General features: G+C 44.9%; 1 long non-coding RNA gene across 2 annotated transcripts; it reads left to right on the top strand.

The window, feature by feature from the left end:
* Positions 1-3,325: 3,325 nt before the first annotated feature.
* Positions 3,326-27,278, top strand: LOC132660753 (uncharacterized). Of its 2 annotated transcripts, XR_009601868.3 has the most exons (6): positions 3,326-3,711; positions 3,904-3,990; positions 6,195-6,279; positions 7,064-7,169; positions 8,656-8,784; positions 22,483-27,278. It is a non-coding gene; the product is annotated as an uncharacterized LOC132660753 (long non-coding RNA). The 2 variants fall into 2 exon arrangements; XR_009601869.3 differs by lacking the exon at positions 7,064-7,169 and having other exon boundaries at positions 3,330-3,711.
* The last annotated feature ends 589 nt before the right edge of the window (positions 27,279-27,867 follow it).

The raw sequence follows: 27,867 nt of genomic DNA, 5'->3' as shown, positions 1-27,867 counted from the left end.
CCTGTGTCACAGCTCTTCTGGCCTTTATGATACAGGTGATGCCTCCAGGGCTCCAAGTTTGTAGTTCCCCTTTTCCACTAAATCCGGTGCGTTTTGAGGAAGGCTTGGTTCCTTCTATTAATAGCTAAGGGCTCGGAGAGACTCTCAGACCAGGAAAAGTTCGGTGCATCCTTGCTTCCTTGCAGCCTGCAGGAGTTAACTTGCAAACAGCACTTAGGAATACTAAGGAGAGACTGAAATACAAAGGAAAAGAAAGTGTTCTGCATGCTGCTGTCTCCTGGAGAACAGTGGTGAGGCCAAGAGAGCTCAGAAGCCTTGGCAGCTATGGGTAACCCATTGGCCCCAGGCCACAGGTTTAATAGGGGCGTCCTGCCGCTCCTTCTCCTCTTGCGTCCCCCCATCCCCACCGACCCCAAGTGCCCAACTGCTCCAACCCTTTGGCAAACACAACACCCTCGAAAGAGTTGGACCTTGGCCCACTGCTTCTCCATTGCCAACCAGCCAAGAGAACACCTGCTTTTCATTCTCTTCAGGGGAAGTGTGAATTTTTCCCTTGGGGCTGTAACCTGTGCCTGTGCTATAACCCTTCTCCCTGTTTTCTTTTTTGACATCCTCTAGCCTCACTCCAGAAGGTGTCCAAGTGAGCCCCAACATCTGCTCTCTTCACGGTCCAGGATCACCCTTGAGTTTCTGCAGCCAGTCAGGGACGGTCCATGGCGGACGACTTTGCCTCTATGGTTTTGTTTTCCTTTGTCTACGTTTGGTTGGCATAAACACTCCTGAAAAATGGTCTGCAGCTAATGCCTTTTAGTTTGGTTCCCTTTAACGAGGGGTTTATAAAACGACTCTTACTATGCAGAACACATGTTCTAAGTATACAGTTACTTGATGGATTGAAACAGTGCTGAGGGAAGCAGAACACATGTTTCCAGATATTCCTGAAATGCATAATTACCCGGTGGACCAATCGGGTACATAATATACATTTTAATACACCATTTAATTGCTGTTTACCTAGGAGACAGGAACCTTTCTGGTCTCTTGGGTTAAACTACAGATTTTTAGAAACTGTCTAAACACATATTTACTTGATTCATTTTGGTCTCTTGGGTGAAGAATCCTTTTCCAAAGAAGTGGCCATACATGCAAAACCAGAGAATTCAATGCACTGAGGTAGCAGCTACCAAGGAAAAGACAAAGGCTTTATCTCTCATGTTTCAGGGATAGCAATCCCAAAGCAGAGGCTGAACCCAAGAGCCCTAAAAACAAGCCATACCAATAATTCACTGAAACCCACCCCCTCCCAACACCTGCGTATTTTTTCATCATAACCCTTTCTGATAAAAATGCATAAATTGCATCACAGTGGCTTCTTTGGGAAAGAACATTAAGGAGAAACAGCTGAAGAGCTCCATCTCTCGAACCCAAGTCCAAGGGAGACCTCCTTGTCTCTCTCCCCCCTGCAACCTGCCTCCCCTCGCACGCGCCCCATCTCAGCAAGTGGCACCAATATATCCACCTGGTATTCAGGTCAGCAACCAAGTGTCATCTTTTACTCATTCCTCCTTCCCTCTCTCTCTTACATTCAACCAGTCAGAAACTATTTGGCCATGACATTTAGCTTCTCTGTGCTTTAGTTTCCTTGTCTGTAAAATAAAGATTGTGGTAGTAGAGACCTCATAAGGCTGTCACTGTAAGTTTTAGATGTCAATGTTCAGGACAGTTCTTAGCACGCAGTAAGTTGTCCTTTTTCCTTCTCCTGTCCGTATATAATATTTCTAAAATCTGTCCACTTCTCTCTATGACCACAGCCAACGCCCTAATTCAAGCTGCCATTGTCTCTCACCTGTGTCCCTAAGTGGTTTTTGAGCATTCAGTCCTTCTGACCCCACTCTGCCCTACTCCAATCCATTCTTTGCAAGGAAGCAAGAGCTGTCTCTCACCTCTAAATCTGAGTGTGGCATTCGTAAGCCTAAAAGCGTTCCATGGCTCCTCCAATATTCTTAGGGTAAAAACCAACTTTTATTTTATTTTTTTAAGTTTATTTATTTATTTTGAGAGTGAGAGAGAGCAGGGGAGGGGCGGAGAGAGAGAGAGAGAGAGAGAGAGAGAGAGAGAATCCCAAGAGAGAGTTCTCAAGCAGGGCTCGATCTCATGAATTGTGAGATCATGACCTGAGCTCACACCAAGAGTCAGATGCTGAACAGACTGAGCCATCCAGGGGCCCCAAGACCAACTTTTATAAATGGCTTTCAGGGGTACCTGGATGGCTCAGTCAGTTAAGCGTCCAACTTCTGCTCAGGTCGCAATCTCACAGTTCGTGGGTTCGAGTCCCAAGTCAGGCTCTGTGCTGACAGCTCGGAGCCTGGAGCCTCAGCTTCTGTGTCTCCCTCTCTCTCTGCCCCTCTCCTGCTCATGCTCTGTCTCTCTCTTTCTCTCAAAAATAAATAAAACATTAAAAAAAAAACATTAAAAAATGTTTTTTAAATAAAAGAAATGGCTTTAAGGCCCTTCATGATCTGGCCCTGGCTCCCACTCCAGCCCCGAGTTCTAGAAGGTTGTGGTAATCAAAAGCCTGACTTCAGCCTAAGTGGCACAAAACTATACACACGGGGCATGACAAAGCCTGGGTTCCTTTCTGACAACAAGGGGACCCTCTCAACATGTTGGTTTTAAGAGAACCATGAAAGCCGTGCTATCTCCCCTAAATCCCTCTCCTTCCAAAGCCTGAGATTCCACTGTTAGTTGTCTTGGCCTCATAAAACAACAGTACCCCTGAGAGGGGCAATGCTTTAAGTTCCTTCCTTACCTCTGGTAGATACCTGACTTCTCATAACAGAGTACAGAAAAGTTTGGCACATGGCCCACAGATCTGGGCATGGGCTCGCAAGGGTTGGCCACTTGTCTAAAGTGACAAACCGCAACTACCCAGGAAAAAGTCCCTTAGTCTTGTGAGGGAAGTGGACCTGTTTCCTTCTAGGAGAGAGAGGATCAGAAGGAGCCACAGGAGAACGGTTCTCAAACTTGAGCACGCCTCAGACTTCCCTGGGAGGTTTGTTAAAACACATTATGGGTCCCATTCCAGAGATTCATATTCAGTGGGTCTGGGCTGGAGCTGGTGGGAGGTCAAAGGGAGGTCAACGGGTCACCCGGAACCTCTGCCCGGACTTCATCCTGAGACCGCAGTGCCTCAGGGGCCCCGTTCTGTGGCAACCTCTTTGCTTTCTTTGCTTTGTCTGTCCTCAAGTTGGTGAGGCCTGAGGCAACTAGGTCAAGGAGCAAAGACCACACGGTGACAGGCCAGGAGGCCGGCTTTGGCAAGGGCGGGACCATGAGCAGGGCTCACCGGAAGTAGCTGCACCAAGGCGGAGCTGAGATAACTGAGGCCTTTTCTCCTGGCACCTCAGAGCAATTTATTCTGCCTCGGCACACCCTTAGCTTCCAAAGTTCTGGGATCAGACCACAAGCCTCAAATTCTCTGAAGGGGAAAGCCTCTCTGCCCCACTAACCAACACCCGTGTCTGTGTCTGGGTCGATCAGCAGGGACTGCTCAGCCGCACATTGGAGTCCTGGTGTCCATAAGGAAGACCGAAGACACTGGGCTGGGCACCTACATTCTCAGCCATTTCCACTTGCCCGTGCGTGAGAGTAGGTTTCGACGGTAGGAAGGCAGGCAACGGGGAAACTGAGAGGGACGGAGCTCCTGAGAAGGTAAGCACCTGGGGAATGCGAACAGACAGGAAGGGGGATGTAGTTTCTCTACGGCATCTGTTTCCATGGTAATGGTCCAGAAGGGGAGCAGAGGTCTCACCGGTACCAGGCCCTCACTGCCTGCTTCAGGCCAACGGGGAGACCCAGGAGGAAAGGTTGATGATTACAGAGACTTTCTATTGGCTTTTTCAGCAGAAAGCGGCAGCGCCCGCTCGGAGCCCTAGGGAAGAGTCAAAAACTACCATTCACGATCGTAGATTTTCCAGCAGAAGGTGCCAGGTAAGGCCAGCTTATCTGAGCACGGTGACAGATGCTGGGCCAAATCCGCTAGGGTTTAAGAGAGCAAATTTAGAGGCAGAGAGAAGGTAGGGACCCAGGGGCAGACGCCAAGGGACTGGGACCAGGGCAGGTGCAAACGCTGGAACAGAATTGAGCATTCCCTCCCAGCACAGACTGGGGTGGCTGAAGCCACGTGCCCTACAAGACAGCCAGCTGTCCAGTAACCAGGGGGACCACTGCAGTTTCCAGGGAAGTCTAAGAGGTGGTGATGCAAAAGTTAAGCTTGTCTGGTGCCACAGCTGATGCAGGCAGAATTGCTGCCTGACAAGATTTCCGAGGACGTCTGTGTGATAGCAAAGGATGCTAGCAGATTGGGGTCCAGGTAGTAGCAAGCCGGGTTCAGACCCTAGCTCAGTCACTCACCGACTGTGTGACCTTGGGCCAGTCACTTGAGCTCCCTGTGAATGTTGGTCATCATTTAGAGAGGAAAATAATAGTACCTACTTACTAAGGTGGTGTGAGATGTGAAATAAAAAATGTGGAAAGTGCTCAGAATCTCCCCCGGCACCGTGTGAGTACTGAATTTATTATTATCGTTGACAAGCCATGATGTCTATGACATATTATTAAGTGAATAAATAAAACACATGTATGGCACAATCCTCTTTATGTAAAAAGGCACCATTGTATTTCCCTCTGTGTGTGCGTGTATAAACACATAAAGAAAAGTCAGGGGGAGAAAAGAAAAGTCAGGAAGGATCAAACTGTTAACAAACAATGGTTAATTCTGGGGAGTGGAACAGGGGAAGTAGGTGAAAGAGGGTTTCACCATCTCACTTACAAGCATCTGGACTGTTTGGGCCTTTCGGGGGTGAGGAGGGTGAGGGATGTGAAGGTGGAAGGCATTTTCTGTCTTAAGAGGCTGTGATCTGCAAACAGGGCTTTGCTGAGGCCTCGGTACTGATTTATTGGTCTGAGAACCTCCTATGTGTCCTTGGGTAGCACTTACCAAGTTTCTCTCTACGAGTGATACTGTTTATAAGGCACACACTGCCTTTGCTTAGTGGCCCTCTTTTCCCTATGGCCAGGGCTACCTGCCTGACTTGGCCCCCGTGCAGTCTCCAGACCAGTCTAGAGCCAAGCCAGGAAAACCTGAAAAGCTAGACACAGATTCTTTGGTACACAGCCCTGAGTGGGTTTCACGGCATTGATCAGAGTTTCCTGATTCTGATTGCTGAGTGATGCAGAGACCGTTTTCTCCTTTTTCCTCTTAGCAATAGAGTGCCCCTGTAGCAAGCTGGATAATGTGCGCCCCTTCCCCGGCCCAGATATCAGTTTCTAATCCCTGAAACCTCTGAGTGTTACCTTACTTGGAAAACAGATCTTTGCAGATGTGATTGAGGGTCTCCATGATCTGGAAGGAGCCTAAAAATGCAATTACGTGTATCTTTATAACAGCGAGATAGAGGGAAATTTTTACCTGGACAGAAGAGAAGCCAATCTCGTTCCAGAGGCAGGGAATGGAGAGATGTGGCCACAAATCACAGAATGCTAGAAGGCCAGGCAGGCATCAGAGGTTGAAAGAGGCAAGGAAGGCATCCTCCCCCAGGAGCTTCCACAGGAAGAGCCGCCCTCACACCTTGATTCCAGCCCAGTGATACTGATTTTGGACATCTATCCTCCAGAACCATAGAGGATCACTTTCTGTTGTTTTAAATCACCAAGTTTTTGCTAATATGTTACAGGAGCCACAAGAAACTACTAGTACCACCCTCCTCCCTACCACACAGGTAGGGACTTCATCTCCCAGTCCCTCTGACAACTGGGAGTGGCCAACATGACCACGTTTGGCCCACGAGTCGAAGTGGTGTGTGGGGGCGCCTGGATGGCTCAGTGGGTTAAGCCTCTGACTCTTGATTTCAGGTCAGGTCATGATCTCACAGCTTCGTGAGTTTGATCCCCGTGCCAGGCTCCACACTGACCCTACAGAGCCTGCTTGGGATTCTCTCTCTCTCTTTCTCTCTCTCTCTCTTTGCCCCTCCCTGCTCATGCTCTGTCTCTCTCAAAATAAATAAACTTAAAAAAATTATTTAAAAAAAGAAAAGAAGTGATGTGCATAATTTCTGCTTCCCGGGTTTCAAAATAAAGTGTCTTACCCCTCTCTCCACCCCTGCCATGTTTTCTTTTCCCTTTCCACCGCCCAGAACTCCATCATGGTGCTGGTCAGCATGCCGTGACCAAGTGGAGAGGACTCCCGGAGCAGCCGTCTCAGACACAAGGGTGGACACGGTGAGCAGAGGGGTCCTGGGGTCCTGGGCAACCTCACGGAGCCATGTCCTTCACTGCTGCAGTTGCACAAGAGAGGAATGAGATTCTGTACTATTTAAGGCATGCTATGTCAGGTGTCTTTGTAACAGCAACTATACCCAGCTTATACTCCAACCAAAACATTGGGGTTCTGTCTGGTTCTGCTAACCTGGGCCTCTGCCTACCTAGAAGCCCTCCCTACAGCCTGTGCCTGGGTCCTGGCTCCTGCTGATCTACCTCAGCAGGGTAAATGGCCCTCTTCCTGGATTTCTGAATATCACCCACTCCAGGATTATTGACTCTCATACTTTGCTTGTCTTTTGGGACATCTCCACTGCTCTGTGTGGAGCTGCCCGACCTGGACTCCTTGCAGGCACTACCAAAGTTGGCTTCACACCGCACTTCCAGAGATCAAGCTCTACTTTCCCTGCTCCTTCAGCTGGTCGTGTCTCCCCGGAGCCCGTCCACTCCAGGAGGAAAATTGGCTTCCGGGTCCTGACTCCTCCTTGTCCATCCTGTCCTGTAGCCACTAGCTAGACCACGCCTGGCTATGTTCTGAGATACGTGGGGGGAGGGGTGCCTGGCCCCTGGCAGGAAGCACACCGTCTAACTGCCAAGTCTTCCCTGACACCTTCCCCTGCTGACCCCAAGGCTGCCTGGAGTTTCTGCTTTCCACACACACCAGCAAATGACTACGCCGGCTTTTTGTAAGAGATGCATCTCGTCGTTTGGCAGTTTACGCTTATGTTTGTTTTCCTTCACACAGCTTTACGGTTGATAATGTATCATCAGATAGGATGTTGGCCCGAGGACGTATACGGTTTCAGGAACACACATTTCACATTTGCCGAAGCACACGGGCCTAGCTTCAGGTAAAGAATCACCTGGGCACACGGCGAGAAATGCGTTTGATTAACTCTGAGCTGCCGAAGGAAACTCATCCAGTGCCCTGGATTGGGCGGCTACTGTTTATTTATGCAAAGAGTAAGAGAAAGTCATTAAAGCCCCCATTCCTGGTAATTGTCTCAGAAATTGCATTCCCTGGCCTGGCAATTAGTTTTATACAAAGCAAGAAGATATTTGGGTTAATAACCTCGCGTTTTTATGACTCAATCAATATTTTGGTTGCTGCAGGCTGCTTTGCTACTGTAAATTTTGAGTACAGTGCTTGTGGGGTGTATAAATATTTAGCTAGCCATTGAAGCATCAATGAATGAAATCATTTCTTCTTTTCTTTAATTTAGAAGATACCGTTGGCAGTTTCCTGGCATGCGGTGTTTATTTTAGCTGCTGTCATAGATGGGGAAACTAAATTGCTGTTGTGCTTTATGGTTTATTACTTTGTCACTTTGCATCTCTATACAGCAAGCATCTCTTTTAGAGTCATCTCCTTCCAATAGGCCTCGAATAACCTAGTCACTTGCTTCATATGGTTTTGATCTGATTTTAACTTTACAGCCATGTTACCCTGTGTTAAGCTTTGTAGTATTTTGTGCATGTGTGTTTATGTGTGTGTGCATGGTTTAGTATCACAGACATAGTAGGAGTCACAACTAGGACTGGTTATGAAGTCCTTCCGTTTAGAATGTGATGACTTTAAAAACAAAACAAAAAAAAAACCCCAGATAATCAGAGTCCAAAGCTGTAGCTATTCAATACCGAAACAGTCACGCAAAGTGAAGCCTTCTTTCAACTGGTTGTTTTGTCTAAAGCAGGCTTTCCCAAAATATGTTCCTCAGAAAGTATATTCCTGGGGTGCTAACGGGATTCTATTTTGTTTCTATTGGGAAAGTCAAGTGGAAAAAAAAAAGGTAGTACAATCCAGTTATTAGTACCTGCACTAGCCAAAGACATCTTGAGAGGGAAGGACTGCACATAATTCCGCCCAGTGTTTTTCAGGCTGAATTATTAAGAGGGCTTCAATTCTTTAACAGTGTTCTAGAAAAGAACTATCAACTATTGTGCTTTTTTTGTAGCATGTGATTGCTTGGTGCTGGCACTTGCTTACAAAACTGAGTCAGTACAATAATCAGAGAGTTCTGGGGCGCCTGGGTGGCTCAGTTGGTTAAGCGTCCCACTCTTGATTTCAGGCCACGATCTCATGGTTAGTGAGTTCGAGCCCCACATCAGGCTCACGGCTGTTAGCGAGGAGCCTGCTTCGAATCCTCTGTCTCTCTGTCTCTCTGTCTGTCTCTCTCTCTGCCCCTCCCCTGCTCATGCTCTCTCTCAAAAATAAATAAACATTAAAAAAATAAGATAATATTAAGCATGTTTCTTTACCATAGGCCTTCTCAGGACCTTTATATGTTAATGTGTGTAAGTCTTTTGTTTATTTTCATTTTTTTAATGTTTTTGCAGAGCATCTTAAAAGACTGATGTTCTGCCATATATGCTGACATACTTTAGGCAATACTGGCCTAATCTCTACCTAACAACCCGCTTGGATTGAATTGCCTGCACTGACTGTTACTGGAGTTCATGATGGAAGTGAGAAGCCTGTATGTGTTTTTCTCCCCATCTCTCCATCCACGTAGGTCCACACCGCCGAATCCTGGGGGTTGAGATTTAGGAACATCAGATGGGCTGAGGTTTGGACCTTGGCTCAGCCACTTACGACCTCTCTAATCTTCAAGTCATTTAACCTCTTTGCCCCTCAGTTCCTTCATCTGTAAAATGGGGATAATCATATACCTTCCTCACAGGGCTGTCACATAGAGTAAATGAGATAATGCCTGGCAAGCATTTTGTACACCGCCTGGAACATAGTAAGTCTTTAACAAATCTGAGATTTTATTATTATAACCCATTCTGTAAAGCCCAGCTTAGACCGGATCCTCTTTGTGAAGCCTTGTGGGTTTCCTCCACACAGAATCAATTCCTTTTTCTTCTGTATTCTGGTCATTTCATACCTTTAATGCGCGATTCATTATAAATGCCTCAAGGAGAGGGGCTGTGCCTTATTCATCTCTGTGCTTCAGTAGCCTTCTAACAGGCCATCAAACCCAAAGGATGAGAAATGGACTCATCCCAACAGATTCAGCTTCCTTTAAGTCCTTGAAAGACCCATTCAAAAGTATCATTTACATGTTATTGCTCAGCCACAAGAGAAGCTGAGAAATGCAGTCTTCATTCCAGACCTCTCCTTAGTTAAAGCAATGCTGTGTACTACCTACGAACGTATCTTCTATGTCTGCCTGTCTGTCTTGTCTGTCTGTCCATCTGCATCTATCTATCATCTATCTATCTATCTATCTATCTATCTATCTAAGATGAAGCCAAAGGGTCAAGGCTAATCCTGCAAAAATCCCTTTACCTGCTCTCTGGTGAGTGGAAAAGACTCTCACTGCCTTTAAGATAGTGATTTCAGGATAGGAAAACAACAGCTTCCTGATGTTATTAATATCACTGGGCCTTTGTCACACTAGAAAACATGTTTCATATCGACACACTTGAATACTACTTTAGAAAAAAAGCCTTCCAGGAAAAAATAACATAAGCGCCTCTGCAGCAGTAATGTCCCCACTGAGGCAGGGCGAGCACACACACTGAGCATTTCGACAGGAAAACATGCAGATATTTACTTTGGCATCAGCCAGATTTCACAGTTAGTACTTCCCAGGTCTAAGCTATATAGTCATATGTCTTCCAAAAGAACATGCAGGCAGCAATACGAAATCCTAGATTTAATCAAATTATACCTGTTTCTTTAGCATGAGCAAAGCTTTCTGCCAGTTCATAAGCATCTTTTCATTTGATTTTCCTGATGTGATATGTGAGTGAGAAATCGGGTTAATCCAGTAGTGAGGACATGCAAATAACAGAGACCTGATCTGAATAAGCGTTGGGCAGACAAAGCTTTACTGAGTATCTTTTCTTTTCTCGTTGAGGCAGAAAGGAGTTGATACAATCAAGGACACACAACTCTTCAATTCCCATGGGGAATAGCTAACTAATTCATGGAGAACAACAAAAATCCACAGATGATCTAAAACCATCATACTGACGGGCAGATTTCACTTTCTCTTTCGATGAGATATCACCCAACTGGCAAACAAGCATAAACAATGATTACTTGTCCATTTTCCCTTTGCCCCCTTCCCCTTACGTCGTTTCTTCTTATTGAACTTCATAAAAAATATTAATGGAGTATTTGCTATTCAATGTAAGAAAGACAAACTGTAGGAGGGCATTGACCTCACTGAGTTTCGTTAACAATGCAGTTGGTTTTATTTGTAGATTTTGTTCGTTTTAACCCAGATGGGGGCTTAGTTATATAACTACTGTCCACCTCGGTTTTTACTTGTATATTGTAGAAAGGCTCCCACATTAGTATATACAAAAATATGGAATATATAGGGATATGGAATATTCCTACAATGGAAATATGCAATAGTCACAGATAGGAATATGGAATTCGAAAGGATTGAACTACCTCATTCTTTTTTAAACAGCTACATACTATGCCTTTGTGTGAAAATACCATAATTGACTTCACCAGTCCCTAAATAATGCACATTAAATATTTCGCTATTACAGATAATGCTACAATGAATAAACTGTATGTTTTTATTATTATTTTCTGGGCAAATACATCTGTAGGATAAATACCCAAAAGTTGAACTGCTAGTTGAATTGCAGAGAACATGTGCTCTTGTGATTTTGTACCTATTATAATGTCACACTGTCATTCATGAAAGAATACAATTTAAATACGTACTTCACAAACACTTATGTATTTACTCTTACATATTTGGCACTTTACTGGTGAGTGCCTTCTCCAAGAGAGGAAATTGCCAAATTTTATGAATTTTGCCAATTAGAAAGATACAAAAAAGTCACCTCGTTTTTAAAAAATTTTTTGTAACCCTTATTTATCTTTGAGAGACAGAGAGACACAGAGCACGAGCAGGGGAGGGGCAGAGAGAGGGAGACACAGAATCTGAAGCAGGCTCCAGGCTCTGAGCTGTCAGCACAGAGCCCCACGTGGGCCTCGAACCCGGAAACCACGACATCATGACCTGAGACGAAGTCGGTGCTTAACCAACTGAGCCACCCAGGCACCCCTTCACCTCATTTTTAATTTGCATTTATTTTATTATGAATGAAGATGAGTACTTTTTGTATGTGACAGAGGTATTGAGGTCTATTCCTGGATTCTCTATTCTGTTTCATTGATCTGTCTGTTATGTGTCTTTTTCCAGAATTAAGAAGGATGATTTTCAATTGAAAAAGAATGTATAAGAACAGCCAAGCTCTACCACTGATGGGCTCAATTGAATGAATCCCTTCATCTCTTTGCTTTTAGCTTCTCCAGCTATAAAACAGGAGAGTTGGATCTGAAGAGCTTGTTTACTCCGTATATGTTGTTGAGTGTTAGGCTCTGCTCTGGGGATGCAAAGGAGGGGTCAAGGCAGATGCTGTCTCTGCTCTCATGGAATTTACAGTCAGTATGGGGAGGGGGGCAGACACTAGTCAAACCCTGACACAGATCATTGATAGTCCCTAGCAATGGAAACAGAAAAAAGTGGGGAGCAGGAGCAGGGAGAGGACCACAGAGATTTCCTTTGGAAGGAAGTGAAGGAAGTGAAACAGATCTGCTGGAAAAACAGCTAGCCAGGTGAAGGAGGGGGTGGGTGCGTGGAAAGGAACAGTTTTCCAGATAAACTTTCTGGCATGTGAGGATCTGATGTGAATAGAAAACTCTCTACTGTAGCTGAAGATAGAAAAATAAGGGGAAAGTGATAGGAGATGAGAGAGACTACAGAAGTAGGTAGGAATCAATCCATGTAGAGTCTTGGGTAAATATTTTGGTCTTTATCCTAAACATTTGTCTTACTTGGGACCTCTAGGAAGTCAATTCTGAGTTGAAGACTAAAATGGTGTGTTTGTCCAGCATACAGAATTTCTCCAGAAAGCTTACGAGGAAAACCATATTTCAGAGCATTTCTTATCAGAGAGAAAGGAGGGAGTGATTTATCTGCCTAGTATTCTCCCAGCTTCCGTTGCCCATTGTTCATGTTTCACTCTACTGAAAGCTAATTCCCCTGTGCTGAGTACATCACTCAGCCCCTCAGTGGTCATGACCAAGGTGGGGCATTTCAACCAAACCTAGAAGTTGAGGTGTATGTGAAACACCAAACCCAGAGAAATAAAAGGAAGGAGTCCAGGGAGTCTGAGAGGCACACAGATATTGTGTCCTATATGCCATTAAAAGAATCCACGCAAGAGAGTGACATAGTGTAGCAACGTTGTGGAGAACAGCTTAGTGAGTGTTGAGAATGGATGTATGGAAACCAGTTGGAAAGCTATTGAAATGGTCCAGAAGAGAGCAGATGATGCCCATGGTTGGTGGTGGCTGTGGAAATGGAGGGAAGTGAATGGATATGAGAAATTTTAGGAGGTAAAATCACCAGACCTAAGGGAATGGTTAGATTTGAGAAATAGAGCAAGTTACCAAGTGTGTCAGGTTTATGACTTGAGCAACCGGTAGATGGTGGCATCATTTGCTGAGATAAGAATCTGAGGTACAGAATCAAGTTTAGGAGGAAAGATTATGACTTGGGGTTTGAACTTGAGGCTACGAGAAGTCCAAGTGAAGATTTTGAGTAGGCAACTGAATATATGAGTCTGATAATTGGCGCTATCGATGTGTTTGGTAGTGACTGAATATGGAGTGAGAAAATCATTTTTAGCTTAAGAAACAGAAACATTTAATGGCTCTGTGGAGAAGGATGGTAATGGAAATAAAGTAAAGAAAGAACAGTGCAGGAGTAGGAGGAAAACAAGAAGAACCCAGGGAAGAGGGTTTCAGGAGAGAAGGGTCCCAGGGAGACTAGGAAAGGTGAGTACTGAGTCCTTTGCCTTAGCAACATGGTGGCCATTAGTCATTTTAGCCAAAGTAATGGGGCTGAGGAGTGAAGGAAAATGATGAAAATGAAGAGTAGCATAATAACCTATTTGAGAAGTTTTACTGGGAAGGAGTAATATAGCAGGAAGGGAGTGTGGGTGGAGATGGGTGCCTTTGTGTTATCTTAAGAGGGACTTGAGTATGTTTAAGTGTAAATAGGAGCGATTTAGTGTCAGAGAAGGATGAGTATACAGGGGAGAAGAGACATGTTATAGTGTCAGGCTCTAGAGAGGAAAGGAGGGGCTGGGATCCGGAACACAGGGCCTGACCTTAGGGTAGAAAGCATCAGCCAGGATGGGAGGAAAGGAAGGGGGATGGTGTCAGGGTAGGTGGGGCTGTAGCCAGAAGTTGAGGGTCTGGTTCAATGGCTTCAATTTTTGAAAACTTGGTGGCAGGTTATATGCAAAAATGTGTGATGAGAGTTGGAAAGGTAGGAAGGAGAATAGAGAGAGTTTAAAATAGGAGAAACTCCCAACTTAGTGATCTTGAGAGAACTTCCCTCACGGGCAGCTTGGAGAAATGATAACTGGGTGGAGGGAAGAGGTGAAATGCAAAGAGAAGGAAGGGGGTCACAGCCAACCTCCTGACTTCTGCCTCTCTACTTACCCTCCAGCCAGTCTTCGCTCTGGTCCTCCAGCTCATAGACAAGGAAGGAAACAAGGCTGGTCTGATACAGCAATTCAGTGTTTCTGGCTTCCAGATAACGAAAAGGGTGTCACTTTTGTGATCCACAAATAATAGCCTGACACAAGAACGAATCCATGTTTGAAACTTCTTTTATTGTGGCGTCATGGTGATACTTCCAAATGTTGATGCTGGCAAATAAAATATTGTGAGCATCCACTAAAATTTTAACACAGAAACATGTTAAAAGTCTTTTGTTCCTTGGGCTTTTCTTTTCGGCTAGAACAGGACCTAACTGTTTAACTTGCGGTTAAGGATTATTTGTGCGGGGCACCTTGGTAGGTGAAATGTAGGGGATTTGGCGCTCTGCCCATGGAACACTGGGCAGGAGCTCCAGTTACAAATTGCAGCTGTATAAAATAACAGGAAACGTGGGGCTTTGAAAGATTCCACTGGAAAGATTAATTATTTGGGAAAGAGTTATGCCACAGCTTCGTGTGTTTTTGGAGAAAAGGTGGCCCACGCCATTTTTAATAGTGCAAAAGAAAATTCTGCTACTAGACTAAAAGAGGAGAAGGGAGGAGCTCTTGTTTCTTGGAAGGGCTCACATTTAGTTTAAACACCACACTTATTGTCTTTGTTAGAAGACAAGGAGCTAGAAATGAAAGCCACATGGAATCCCAGAAAGATCTGAGGCCTGTAAAAGAAAAGATCCGGATTTCCTAATTCTCTGAGATGACCTCCCTGTTTGTTTGTTTGCTTTAACTTTTCTCCCTACTGTCCTCCATCCTGCCCGTCAACATCTAACCATGTTCTATACGTCAATCCACCATGGACATTCGCGTTCCTGTAGGCATAACGATGTTATTCAAACAAATCCACAACTTCTGTGTGGACACTGACTTTGGATGACTCCGTGATATCCAGAAGGATAAACCAGCATTTACTGCACAGCTGGGATGACCCCAATGATCGGACAAGCCAACACTCAATAGATTTGAACACAGCTTTCTGAGAACAATGTGTTTCTACACATTTGAGGTAAAATAATGCAGTCTCTCCAGGATGCTCTAATTGCGAATTGCCAAGAAATTGTAGGGGAGTTGGTATTTTGATGGAGGGAAAGGCATTTTCTTGAGTTCCAGAGACATCTGTCTATAAATGTATATAGAAAAGGGATATATGTTTCCATGTAGGCTCATCACTTTGTTTCATCTTGAACATCATTCATCTGAAATCGGCCTTGGAGAGATTTATTTGGCATGAAGGTTTACTTGAGCTATGGAAGAAGCAAATTTTCTCCCTCCATGCTATGTCTATCACAGTTGAGCCTCACCACTAAGTACGAGAAATGTTTGTTATCTGACATGCTTGGGGAATGGGATGTTCAGGTTCATCAATTACTTGGATTGATAAAGGGCAATCATTTGAAGACTTGGCGTGCAGTAATATATGCTTCACACCCAATTGTGGTGCCGTAGAACTCAGACTTTCTCAGAGGATCAGGACTTCAGGTCTTTAGAATCTTTCAGTGCCTTGGGTCATCTCTAGGAAGAGCAGTTCATCTCATGGAGAGTAGATGTGTAGTAAACTGGATATTTCCAGTTAATAGAAGGTCAGAAAAACAAAGCTTTTACTATAGTTCTGTTAAATTTCTTTCTTTCTTCCTTCCTTTCCTTCCTTCTTTCTTTCTTTCTTTCTTTCTTTCTTTCTTTCTTTCTTTCTTTCTTTCTTAATTTTAGAGAGAGCTTGAGTGGGTGAGAGGGGCAGAGGAAGGGAGGGAGAGAGATTGAGAGAGAGAGAGAGAGAGAGAGAGAATATAAAGCAAACAGAACTTAAAAGACCTTAAAAGAGACTTGAAAATAACTCAAGCCAATTCTTTTTCCACTACATCTATGCTGGCCCCATTCTGCTGGAGAGACCCTCTGAGGCCCTTGGTGGGACAGAGGCCTACTCGTTCCCAGCATTTACCTTGCTCACTGTGAGGAGCAGGGCAAACAGCACCTCTCCTCTGAACTTTTCCAGCCTTCCTAATGGTAGGAAAACCATATCAAGTGCACTGGGACCCTTCACCCAGCTTGAGAAGGGAAACGCCTAGGAGCAACTCTCTCCCTAGTGTCCCTCACTACTGACACTTAGAACAACAAATCACTTAAAGATGAGTGACTGATGGGGCACCGCGTGGCTCAGTTGGTTAAGCATCTGACTGTTGATTTTGGCTCAGGTCATGATCCCAGGGTCGTGGGATCGAGTCCTGCACCAGGCTCCTCACTGAACATGGAGCCTTGGAGCCTGCTTGAGATTCCGTCTCTCTCCTCTGCCCTTCTCCCCCACTCATGCTCTCTGTCTCTCTCTAGATGATAGAGATAGAGATAGAGATAGAGAGAGAGATAGAGATAGAGATAGAGATAGAGATATAAACTTTTTAAAAATAGTTGAGTGACTGATAGACTCATAAAGGCAGAACTCTGATTTTTGGCGTTTTGTTGTTCTCTTTAACAAGTCCTGACCAGAAGGTCCAGGACCTTTTTTAAAAAGGGAGTTTATGGGGCGCCTGGGTGGCCTAGTCGGTTAAGCAGCCGACTTCGGCTCGGTCATGATCTTGCAGTCTGTGAGTCTGAGCCCTGCGTAGGGCTCTGTGCTGACAGCTCAGAGCCTGGAGCCTGTTTCGGATTCTGTGTCTCCCTCTCTCTCTGACCCTCCCCCGTTCATGCTCTGTCTCTCTCTGTCTCAAAAATAAATAAACGTTAAAAGAAAAAATTTTTTTAAAAAAAGGGAGTTTTCTTATTACCTATTTTATTAATTTAGGGAGCCTCACCTGTACCTACCACAACAATAAAAGTTCTGTACCTCTCTATTATTCTTTTAAAAAACTCATTTACTTATTTTGAGAGGTGGGGGGAGGGACAGAGAGAGAATCTCAAGCAGGCTCTGCACCGTCAGTGCATAGCCCCATGTGGGGCTCGAACTCATAAACCATGAGACTATGATCTGAGCCGAAGTTGGACACTTAACCGACTCCTCTCAATGATTCTTAATAAAAGTAATATTTAAAATTTGTACGAAGCTTTCTCAAGGTACCACTAGACATTGTATTCTATGTGGATGGCACCCTGGAGTTGTGCAGTGAACAGCTTGTGCAGTTGAGCTGAGAGTCTTGTGCTTTATGGTTTTATTTTAAGAGAAATAGGCTCTTTCATATATATAGTAATAGTAATTATCATAAAAACCATTGCTACCATTTTTTTAGCATATAGGATGGACCCGTATATGTTACACAGTACAGAGTATACATCATATTTCATCTTCACAAGAAGTAAGTAGTTGGGATTTGAATTCAGTCCTGTCTGTCTGCCCAAGCCATGTTCTTTTCCCCTTCCTTTCGGATCCAACCACTCATTCTACAGGTGAGCAAACTCAAGCTCAGAGAGGATGCACGACTTGCTCTGGGTCACACTGGGTCTTCTACTCTATTTCACAGAGCTTATAGGACCTTGATAAGTGTGTAAGAATGTGGCCTTAAAGGAAAGTCTCAGAGAGACATAATAATATTGAACTCATACACACACACACACACACACACACACACACACACACAACATATAGCTCAAGCTCTTTGGAGCATTTTTCTGTTCCTTTTCCTTCACACATACTTGGCATCTTGTGGGAAGGTGGGGTTGGGTGGAAAACAGATCCCAAAAGAGGGGAACCCTGAGGGTATTTCCCACAGGCAGGTGTTTGGTTCTCAGCCTGGATTAATTGGAAGGAAAGAGGTGTTGTTTTTTTTTTTTTTTTAAGTTTATTTATTTATTTTTGAGAGAGAGAGAGAGAGAGAGAGAGAGAGAGAATGCACGCATGAGTGGGGAAGGGGCAGAGAGAGAGGGAGAGAGAGAATCCCAAGCAGGCTCCATGCTGTCAGCACAGAGCCCAATGCGGGTGTGAAATCATGACCGGAGCTGAAACCAAGGGTCCCATGCTCAACCGACTGAGCCCCCCAGACGCCCGGGAGGGAAAGAGTTTAAATGTGAGGTGGGTTCAATGCAAGTCTGGAAAGTTAAATTGGAATTCTAATAGTTGTGTGTTTTCAAAAATGAATATTGTAGGTTTTTTGTTCTTATTAAAGACAGCCCATGCTCATATAGAACATTTATATGATACTGCAGAGAATAAATAAAAAAAATAAAATCCTGTTCCCCTGAAAGACTAATGAGGTTTGTTTATTATTTAAAAAAAGTTTTTTAATGTTTATTTTTGAGAGAGAGAGACAGAGACAGAGTGCGAGCGGGGGCAACAGGGGTTTTTATTGTCCTTAGGTTTTTATTGAGGCTTCATTACACAGGCAAGGCTGATGAAATCATTGGCTACTGGCAATCAGTTCAACCTCCAGCTCCTCTCCCCTCCCCAGAGGTCATGCATGTGGGGAAAGAGGGGTGACAATGTTCCCCCAGCAACCAGCCCCCATCCTAAGCTCATCTTGGGACTTTCCAAAAATCACCTCATTAATGTAAACCCAGGTACGGTTGAAGGGGCTTTTTATAGGAATAACAAAAGACACCCATTTCTTTTTTCCTCCTGTTATCACTTAGGAAATTCCAAGGGTTTTTGGAGCTCTCTACCAGAAATGGGGACAAAGACCAAATCTATATCTGTATCTATATCTATAGCTTAATGTAAATCACAATATCATAGGATCCTTACAGTGTCTCACATGTTACACCAATGCTTTCTAAATTTCTTTTTTTTATTATTTTTTAAATGTTTATTTTTGAAAGAGTGTGAGCAGAGGAGGGACAGAGAGAGAGGGAGACACAGAATCTGAAGCAGGCCCCAGGCTCCGAGCTGTCAGCACAGAACCTGATGTGGGGCTCGAACTCACAAACTGTGAGATCAGGACCTGAGCCAAAGTCGGGTGCTTCAACGACTGAGCTACCCAGACTCCCCTTTCTAAATTTCTTTATGCTTAACAACCATATTATGGATTGAGGAAGATCTTAGCCTAAAATACTCTTAATTCATGCTAGTTGTGGAAGCTTGGGGAGATCACTGACTTAGTGCAAAAGAAGGTGAAGAAATGCAACACCGATTTGTTAGTTATTCCTGGGGAAGTGACTTCACATTTGCAATGCTGGAAGTTGTCATAAACAAACCTTTTATGATCATTTGAAAAAGCAGAACGGTGAGTAGTTATGTCAGAGAGACCAGTGAAAACATGAGCTGGTCAATGCTATGCGAATGGGTACTTTGTAGTTTGGGAAAAAATTTCCAGGGACAGCATCCCATGCAGGGTCCAAGAGAGTCCCCAACAATCCAGATGGAAGTGAGAGTGAATGCCTAATAAATGGCTCCAGGGGCAATGAGGACACTGATGACCAAGAGGTGTGCGAAGAGTTGGAATAGATTTGTTTCATGGAATAGAGTGGGAAAACAGTGATATTTACAAATTAATTTTTTCTATAAATTAATTAATTGAATAAATGATATTAAATATGTATAATAATTCATAAATTTAATAAGCATATCACAGTTTTATCTATGTCACTAAAGTTTTTCTGTGCTCAGGTTGACCAAAACACTATGGGAGGATTTCCCCTTTGGAAAGTTTAGGTCTGCCTTATATTTGGTGCCAGCTTCTGTTTGGGCACATGTGGGATCTTTGCCCAAAGTGAAACAACTAGGAGGGCAGAGTCAGATGGGTCAGACTTTTTTGCCTTAACGTGTTTGCCTTAATTCTCCAATGAGACCAAACTTCATAAAATCTAAGTCCCTGGCCCCGTTGTCCACTTACTTCATTCAATTTCAGCTCAGAGCATTTATTAAGCACCTACTACAATGGAGGATTCATTTTTCAAACCTGTGAATCACTTTTAGCACTGAACTAAGAGAGAAAAGACTGACTTTTAACTGAATATTGAGAAAAAGGACTAATTTGACTAAGAACAGCTCTGGATTCAGGTTTTGTAGTCCATTCTCCCTGTTAAGCAACATGAGTTTTAATCTTCCCTGTTCTCTTGTTTACTTCCTGAGAAGGATTAAAAGATGCCTATAACCTCAGCCCCAGTAGGACAGCCTGCAAGGAACAAATCAGCATGCAATTTCCCTTTGTCACCTTTAAAATAAACAAACAGGGGCGCCCGGGTCGTTCAGTCGGTTGAGTGTCCGACTTCGGTCAGGTCATGATCTCGTGGTCCATGATGCGTTTGAGCCCTGCATCGGGCTCTGTGCTGACAGCTCGGAGCTTGGAGCCTGCTTCAGTTTCTGTGTCTCCCTCTGTTCCTCCCGTGCTCATGCTATCTCTCCCTGTCTCTCTCTCTCCCTCAAAAATAAATAAAGATTTAAAAAATTTGAAAAAAAAGAATTGAGTTAAATTGTAGGACACCCAGCTGGTGTCACATGGGCTTGGTGTGTGGAAAACCCACACATCTGGTGACCAGAAATGTCTTAAGTATTGAGTAAGAGTAGTAAAGGGGACACACAAGAGTGTGTTGTTCCTTTACAGACCCAAAGATAAAAGTACTTGCCTCTTTTCTGAATGACAATTTCAGGAAAAAAACACCTTGCCTTACTGATAGACATATGCAGTGATTAACATCTTTAGACTCTACATGCCCAGGTAGAAAATGTGGATAATAATTGTAATTAACTGTGGACTCCATTGGAAGGTAGGAACCATCCAATTTATTCATCTTTGTCCTCTATGCCTAGCACAGTGACTGATTCATAGCAAGTACTTAACAAATATTTGTCTAACGAGTGAATGAATCCAAAAGCATGACTCTATTTACAAGGCATGCATCCACGTCTGTCTGCCAGACTGTCTTGACACCGGGCTCTTCTTCTTGCAGGTTCTGGGGCAGGAAATAGAGAACCTGGCAATGTACCATGATACATAGTACTCCACACACTTTGATTTCAAACCCACCTAAATTTGAATGTATTCAGACAAGATGATGCTAGGGTGTTCCTCTCCCGCTTTTTTTATTAAGTGAGCTCTACGCCCAACATGGGGCTTGAACTCATGACCCCACCCAACATGGTGCTTGAATTCATGACCCCAAGACCAAGAGTCACATGCTCTACTCACTGAGCCAGACAGGCACCAGGTAAGAGGCCTATTTTAGGTGCTGCTGCTTCCACTCACTCTGGACATAGCCCCATAACTTCTGGTTCTGGGACCTGCACTATGGGAAATTCCAGCTGAAGTAGAGCAAAGGTTTCCTCTGAGAGACTAGTCCAGGCTTGGGATGGGGGTAGGAAATGCTGGGGCCAGTGCCACACCAGAGAGGGGAAAGGACCCACGTATTACTAAAACAATAGCTAAGGATAGGGACTAGCAGCCAGAACTGAGTTTCAGTCAACAAGTCAAGAGTATGGAGGAGCGCCTGGGTGGCTCAGTCAGTTAAGCGTCCAACTTCAGCTCAGGTCATGATCTCACGGCTTGTAAGTTCATGTCCCGAGTGGGGTTCTGTGCTGACAGCTCAGAACCTGGAGCCTGCTTAGGATTCTGTGTCTCCCTCTCTCTCTCTGCCCCTCCTCTGCTCACCTTCTGTCTCTCTCTCAAAAATAAATTAACATTAAAAAAAAAAAAGGGTATGGAAGTTAGGTGGCAGTTGCATGGACAATTCAGAACCCAGGTAGAGAAATCACAAGAAAACTAATAACCAGTCAGAACATGATTGGAAAATCAACACCAAATTTATATTTACTTAAATAGGTATCACTCCATCACCCTGATTATTAAGGGGACTTTACCATAGACCTTCTGTGCGTGTGGGTGTATGTCTGAGAGATGCATGTGTATCATGAACTATAGGGGATTCTCAGCCTCGTAAAAGGCTGAGAAAATGAGAGAAGGAGAAAACAAACATCTGCCAAGGACCAGGAAGGCCAGGCACAAAGTGCTCTGGTTCCACTGCCAAACGGCCTAGATTGAAGACCCAGCTCTCCTGCTTACCAGCTGGCTAAACTTAGCCAGTAATGAACACCTCTGCTCTCCGTTTTCTACTTTCAAATGTAGATAATTCTAGTACCCATCTGGTGGGGCTGTTCTGAGGATTGCATGAGTTAATCCGTATTGTTGTTGGTTAAAAAGAGCCACAGAAGCTTTGTTATTCCTCCTGTCGAATAGTCTATATCCCCTCCCCTTGAGCCTCGACTGTCCCTGTCACTAGTTTCGACTGATCGGCAGAATAATGGCCCCCAAAGATGTCTGTGTCCCAGTCCCAAGAAACTGTGACTATCTAATGTTATACGGCAAAGGAGAATTAAGGTTGCAGGTGGAATTAAAATTTCTAACCAGTTGACCTTGAGGTAGGGAGGTTATCCTGGGTTGTCCACCTGGTCTAACGAAATCACAAGGGTCCTTAGGAGTTAAGAGGGAGGCAGAAGAGTCAGAGTGACATAGGGTTAGCCCTTGTTGGCTTTGAAGATAGAAGGAGGGGCACAAGCCAAATAATGCAGGCATCCTCTAGGAAGCAGAAAGGGAAAGAAAATGGATTCTCCTCCAGAGTCCCCAGGAAGGAACACAGCCCTGCTGAGATCTTGGATTTAGCCCAATGAGTCCCATTTTAAACTTCTCACCTCCAGAACTACAAGGTAATGTATTTGTGTTATTTTAAGCCACTAAATTTCTGGTAATTTTTTTTTTTCTTTTGCAGCTGCAATAGGAAACTAACACAAAGCAATAGAATTGGGCAGAGTTGTGCCGTGTAATATCTAAAGTAGGGCCTTAAGGGATCTGCAGTTTCTAATTTCATCCCTCTGAAGTCAGATGTCATGTAGAAGTCCATTATGGCTAGTCACCATGCTGTGAGGAAGCTCAAGCTAGCCAGATGGAGAAGCACCAAGACGCTAGACATGAAAGTGAAGCCTTGTGGGTTCTTCTAGCCCAGTCCAGCCACCAACTGAATACACCTGAGTAAATGACACCTGTGGAGCAGAACCACCCAGCTGAGCCTGCCTCAGAGCTGTGAGAAAGGTTATTTTAAGTCACTAAGTTTTAAAGTTTAGGGTTTTTGTTGTTGTTGTTGTTCTTTGTTTGTTTCAGGGTTTTTTTGTGTGTGCAATAGATAACCAAAACTCTTAGAAAGCACTTAGAACAGTGTCTACCACATAATAAGCATTCAATAAAAGTTGATTATTCATTATACTAATTTAGTTATACATACAGAAACTTCTCAATAATCCTGTTAAACAGGCCTCCTAGTCCATTTGGGTTGCTATGACAAAAATACCACAGACTGATATTTACAAACACACAAAGTTATTTCTCTCATTTCTGGAGGCTGGGAAGTCCAAGATCAAGTCACTCTGTGTGCAGACTCTGTGTCTGGTGAGGACTGGCTTCCTGTTCGTGGATGGCTATTATTTCGTTTTGTCCTTACGTAACAGAAGGGAGCTCTCTGGGGGTCTCTTGGGTCCCTTTCATAAGGGCGTGAGGGCTCCACCCTCATGACCTAAACACTTCCCAAAGGTCTCCCCTCCAAATGGTAATTAGGTTTCAACAAACAAATGAATTCTGGGAGAACACAGGCATTCAGTCTATAGCCTCAGGTATTATGCCATCTGTGTTGATAGTTGGGATTATGGTTGTGTTCACTCCCTTTCCCCTCTCGCTGTGAGCAGAGGGTACTCTCATGCCACTGATGTTGGGTCTTCTGGCTTGTTTTGGCCAATAGGATGTTAGCAGATGTGACACCTGCAGAGGCTTTACATGTGCCTACACAGTGGGGCTTCCCTACTTGGCCTTCCGCCATTGCCCTCAGAAGACGCCCAGGAGGTCTGTGGTCCTCAAAGAGCAAGACGTATGTGGAGCAGAGCCACCCAGCCACCCCGCAGACCTGGGAGCCTGGTAACTCATGCTCGTTGTTTTGTGCCTCTGAGGTTTGGGGTAGTTTTCATGCAGCCGTAGCTGGCTAACAAACAGTCTTTAGGTGAGAAAATTGAGGCCCAGGGAGCTTTGTTTAAAAACAAGACAAAGCCTATGGACATGTTCATAATAAAAGAAGCTTTTTATTTAAAGAGCCAAATGAGATCCCTGTGCTGGTTTCCTAGAGCTGTCAGAACAAATTACCACAAACTGGTGACTCCAAACAACAGAAATTGATTCTCTCACAGTTCTGGAGGCTAGCAGTCCAAAATCAAGGTGTCAGCAGGCCACGCTTCTCCTGAAGGCTCCAAGGGAGATTCCTCCCTTGCCTCTTCCAGCTTCTGGTGGTCCCAGCAATCCTTGGTGTTTCTTGGCTTGGAGATGCCTCACTCCAATCTCTGCCTCTGTCAGCACATGGCTTTCTTCCTCACCTGTGTCCCTGTGTGATTTCTCCCTCTCCTTTCTCTTAGGCAAACACCAGTCGTGGGATTCAGAGCCCACCCAAATTCAGGATGACCTCATCTTAAATAATTACATCTACAAAGACCCTGTTTCCAAATAATGTCACATTCGGAGGTTGTTGGGTGGACGTGAATTTTGTGGGAACACCATTCAATCCAGAGCAGTCCCCCTATTTAATCCTAGAAAACTAGGGATATCATTAGACAGACCATGCTCAAATGAGAGCTTCAGGCAAAAATCCAGAGGGCGAGTAGTTCAAACCTTGAGGGAAACAGGTGGGAGAGACCTCAGGTCGAAGGTAAGACTGAAACTCCACTTAGACATTTTATACATCTCTGACTGTTTGGGAGCTATGAAGGATGCCTTTGAAAGCTAGTGCTCTTAAGCTAACCATGAAGGTGAGCATTGCTCCCTTTGAGTACAACTCTCAAGCCATTTTAGAAGCCCACATGATGAGGCACCCTTTTCTATCCATGCTTTTCCTGTCCGTGCCTTCTGTGATGTGCCTCTATCCTGATGAGCCCCCTCCCTGGAGGTGGGGAGCCCCTGGACACCATCTCTCTTATTCTTGCTCTCCTCTGGGAGATTTATTACAGAGGAATGTATTTCAGAAGTTTGGGAAAACAAATGCACCCACGTGACCCTTGGCAAAACTACTTTCGAGAATCTACAATCTGGCTATTTCAAAATCAAATCTGTGTGTGGATAAGACAAAGCTTGCAATCCTCAGCTAATCCATTGGGCATCCCAAGTTCAAAAGTAGAAAACACCACTTCCTGGGCTAGTTGATCCAAATACAAAACAGAATGTAAAATGTTATTACTATCAGAAGTCCTACTGGGCTCTGAGGTCAAGCAGACCTGGGTTCAAATCCCATTTCGACTATTAAGCAATGATGAAACCTTGATATGTACTTGCTCTGAGCCTCAGTTTGAAAATCTACAGAATGGTTCTAATACTCAGGTCAGAGGGTTGCTGTGAGGATTAATTGAAAGAGTAAACTGTGAAGTGCCTGGAACAATGCAGGGTGTGTAGCAGGTCCTCAGGGGTAAATTGTTCAGGTCTGTTGTTCTTATCTTCCTGCACGGACAATAGGTGCCAGGAGGTAGAGATGTGTTAGCCATCATTGATCTCAGGAGAGTCCCCAGGTGTCAGGATTGTGCATCCTCTCCTCTCCCACCAGACTGTCCTCAGGGCACACAAAGGGGGAGGGGGGGGATGGCAGGGAGACCCTGGAGTTGGGAGTTTGGAAGGAGAGTGGACAATGCAAAGATTAAGGGGCAAGTGAGACACAAAAGCACTAGGAGAAGAAGCGGTTTCATCTTCCAGGGGTTGCTGTGGGCTTTTTTGCCCCTCCTGAAAGGAGGGACAGGCAGTGATGAAGGATTGCAAAGAATGAGGGCTCCCTGGTGGAGGGAGCAAGCATGAGGGAGGGGCGTGAAAGGGGATGCAGAGACCAAGAACTGGCTCAGGCAGGGAGAGGCGGGACTCCGTTAGGCCAAGGCCAAGTCACAGGGGGAGAGATGGAGCAGGGACAGAGCTAATCTGGCCACCGGTAATCAGCACTGGGGCCACTGTGTCTGGGCCACCTCGTATAATAATGAGAGCTAACATTTATAGAGCGCTTACCATGGCTATATATCAACTCATTTCATCTTTATTACAAGTCTACAAGGCGGTCACTGTTACTGCCTTCTCTGAGGCTCAGAGAAGGTGTGGCTGCCAGTTCCAAGAGGTGAGCCAGCGATCCTCACCTCCCGGTGTTACACCCCCGAGGACTTCCCTCCTACCCTGAACTGGAGTTGCTCCCTCCCTGATACTTGCCTGTGACCCTGCCTTCCGAGGGCGTGTTTCTGTAGCTCAGCCTTGGCACCCTTCATACAAGCTGGTGGCATTTCCCCTCTGCTGTAGGTGACTCCCACCTCGCCCTGAGGTCCTGACCCAGCCACGCCTGCCCCTTCCTGCCCGTCCCCCGAGGGCTGGGAAAGGACGGGTTTGATTCTGGTAGTGAAGGAGGGAGATGAGGAGGAGATCGCCCCAACTCCCAAATATATAACTGTTCCTCCCGTCAGGGGATCAAAAGGCCTTAAGGAGACAGAGTCTTTTGTTCTATAAATATGATTGGCAAGAAATCGAAAGAGCGAATACTCGGAGGAGAAAAAAGTAGGCGCCGACTCGAACTAGCACCAAGTCTAAATGATTCTGAGAGCTGAGGTCAGAGCAGGGAGGGTCCAGAGCCTGGGGCCCAGACTGGAGTTGAGAGATGAAAAGACCCACAGAAGGAAAAGGCAGGCAGAAAGGGAGGGCTTGGTTCAACCCAAAAGAACAGTAGTTCCTCCAACTAGTCCCGTCTGGAAGAGCTCCTGAGGCCCTTCTTCCCCAACCTCCAGGTCTCGGCCAGGACAATGCTGGGCAGGCAGCTGACTGAAGGAAAGGGGTGGGTGAAAGCAGTCGGATCCGTTCACCGGACACTGATTTGCCAGAAAAGGAAGTGGGGGTGTCAGGGACATTATTTCCACTTCCTGGATACGTATTCAAACATGGAACAACTGAGTCCTAACAGGACAAGGCAATAAAATAGGCGACCACCCCAGGTGGTACCACACCCAACACGGCTCAGAAATGAGGAAGAACTACTAGCAGTATTTTTAAGGCTTCAAGAGAGCAGCATCTGGTTGCCACCTTCCATCTAAAGGACAACAAAGATGCCTCAAGAGTACTCTAAAAGGAAAAAAAAAGGCCAGCTCCAAAAAGGTGGAACACAACCTCTTTGCCTTTTAGTGAAATTAAATTGTGGTACATTCCGACAAAGGACTGCTATGTGACCACTAAAGAAACTTAGCTGCTTTCTATGTAGTGATATGGAACGATCCCTGAGATAAATGTGGAAACATCCAGAGGCAGATCGTCCTGGAGAATAGGCTACAGAGTGCGCAAAATACATCTTTATGGGGTGGGGGGTGGGGGGGGGGGGCTCAGTCAGTGAAGCCTCCGACTTCGGCTCAGGTCACGATCTAGAGGTTTTTGAGTTCAAGCCCTGCCCCACCCCACATGGGGCTCTGTGCTGACAGCTCAGAGCCTGGAGCCTGCTTCGGAATCTGTGTCTCCCTCGCTCTTGGCCCCTCCCCTGCTCATGCTCTGTGTCTCAAAAATAAATAAATATTAAAAAAAAATTTTTTTAATACATTTTTACATTTGTGCAAAATAATAACATCTGTATTCTTGTATATGTGTGCAGTGTCTCTAGGAGAACACACATGAATGTGTCTGAGCTACTGAAAATAATGAGGTTATGAGTCAGGAGAGCGATTCTCCCTGTGGGGGGCTCTGGGGTGCTGCTAATATTCCATTCTCGACCCACGTGCTGGTTATACGATGTGTTCAGTTTATGAACGCTCACTTGCCGGTACTTAAGATTCATGTACTTTTCTGTTATACTCTGGTACAGTTTTCAAAAACAAAAAGCCAAAAAAACCTATGAGGAAGAAATGACATAAAATAATTTTGAATAATAATGAAAACATAACTCCAAACTCAGGCCATCCAGGAGGCTCTCAGTCCCCCTCCCAGCAGATTCGTCCTGACTGTTCCTCACACACCCAATTCAGCACAGGGGGTGAAAGAGACTTAGGTTTCAACGTTCCCCAATCTGGCCTCATTTACTCTTCCTTCACACTGACCTCAGCCTCTCAGCCTCTTTATCAATTGCTTC

Source organism: Panthera onca, chromosome A3 (assembly GCF_046562875.1).
Source record: "Panthera onca isolate mPanOnc1 chromosome A3, mPanOnc1 haplotype 2, whole genome shotgun sequence".
Lineage (NCBI taxonomy): Eukaryota > Metazoa > Chordata > Mammalia > Carnivora > Felidae > Panthera > Panthera onca.
The sequence above is the reverse complement of the archived record's forward strand: the minus strand, read 5'-3'. Positions and strand labels throughout refer to the sequence as shown.